Genomic DNA, 2,061 nt, shown 5'->3' on the forward strand with positions numbered 1-2,061 from the left:
CGGGTGGTCTCGATCAAACGAAGGTTTCGCTGCACATAAGCAAGCCTCGGGACGGAGATTGAAATGGAAGCCGCACCTGCCTTCAAGAAAGTGCTTGCCGCACAAACGGTCGTTCGCGCGAGGCGACCATAATTTTCGATACACGGATATTATCCACCTTCTATGCCTTTCAGAGGTTGCCGGAAACTTGTAGAAGCTCACTCCGCTACTTTTCTTTTACATTTCGGTGAGATTAACGGCAACACAGCTCCGCGGCATGCTGAACTGCTATGACGCCCATGCTAAACGTGCTCCGTTTTGCCCACACCCCCCCCCCCCCCCCCCCCCCCGGCTCCGGCACGAACGCAGCGCCGCCGCAGCGCCGTGACGTCAAGCCCGCGTGTCGGTCTATAAAGACCCCTGGAGTCAAAATGACGAATCCACATGTGTCAAACATCCCGTGGTCCAAAGTAACAGCCAACCTTTTAAAAAAAATAGGGCGCATATTCCTATTTGGCGCCTTCCACGTGCTATTGGACACTTTAAACATTAATTTCCAAAGTCTGGTACTGTACCTACATAAGTTCACTAACGACGACCATGTGAGTGCCCGAATCGCCGGGACTTCCCTCGACGGCGTCTCGTTAAATTGGCTGTATTTCTACAGAATAAAAAAAAACGCCCCCCTCCCTGCCCCCCCCCCCCCCCCTCAAAAAAAATCATTATACACGAGAAGTGGGGAGGGTGACTTCAATAAACACAACGTATGCTTGCCGAGACCGACGACGAATCGCTCTGCACATTCTGTGGACACCCAACAGATGCGTTGCACCCACCGACGCTACCGCTGTTCATTTTTATTTTTCCAACGCTTCCTGTTTTCGCCCACCTTTGCCGACATGAGTTATCCATCCGCGCGCGTGTATACCTGCACTTCGCAGGTCTTGTACACAGAACGCTCATTCAGGGAGCTGGGTTGCACGATTATCACGATCGTTATCGAACCCTGGACACCAGCTGTTTCAGTTGCTCCTGTAACACAAAAGAAAGAGGAAAGCTCAATGCTCAGCTTCTCGAATTAGGCGACAGCTAGGCCGCCTACTGTTCCTGCACCAACATTTATCGCGTGGTATTCTCTGAACGTGCAGATTCGATTTTGCCAGTGAGCTCCGCCGTCGCGCCGCCATCTTGGAGGTCACGTTTTGCGTGTTCTTGGTACGGTGGCTTTGGCGATCGACTGAAAGAAAGGGAAACGCTGAAAGAAACGGTCAAACGAGAGGCGACACGCACTGCGTCCAACCAGGCAGGAGAACGAGACCTCCAAGATGGCGGCCGTGGTGGTCGATGCCAGCTCACCTAGCGAATGACGTCATGTGAATGGCACCTATAGTGAAATTACTGCAGTAATCGCTACATGGGCTAAAGAAAAAATATATTTGTGAAACGATAACTAGGGATCAAACGCTCATTAAAAGTTTCATCCATTTTTTGGAGACATAATTAACTTCTGTGCACAAGAGCATATTAAAGTCAGTTTCGGGTTGTCCGTGCGAAAATTCACATTCACGTGGATTTAAGTCCCGGTTTTCAAAAACGGTTAGAAACCAAAGCATTTATATTCTAAACATTTCAGATGCAAGTTAACAATCGGTCAAATCAATTAAGTTCGCATTAAGAGCAAAAGATCAACGCGGCAATATCTTCAGCATTTAGTTCTTAAGATATGCTAATCTCATGATTTAGTAGCAGGAGGAAGTTGGAATAGTGTTTTGGGTTGTCGAAATTTCGCAACAGGTAGATACGTCGGAAGCATCTTGACGAGGTAGGTTGCCTAGTCGGTGAGCTTCTGCTGCTTGTGTATTTCCCTTCTATTAATCCATTTGGCGCTTTTTAATTGTTTAATGTTTACCGTAGTGTTTATTTTCTAGTTCTTTGCACCTGCCTTGGGTCAACGAACGCTATCCGGAAGGAAGTGCGAAAGCACATTTAACAATATTAAAACAGACGAAAAAAAATCATTGAGAGATAAAGAAGAGCTCGAAGCGTACATCGAGCCACGCACCTCACGAGAGAAGTCGTAAA

The sequence above is a fragment of the Ixodes scapularis genome, unplaced genomic scaffold, assembly GCF_016920785.2.
Source record: "Ixodes scapularis isolate PalLabHiFi unplaced genomic scaffold, ASM1692078v2 ptg000890l_1___fragment_3__unscaffolded, whole genome shotgun sequence".
Classification (NCBI taxonomy): Eukaryota; Metazoa; Arthropoda; class Arachnida; order Ixodida; family Ixodidae; genus Ixodes; species Ixodes scapularis.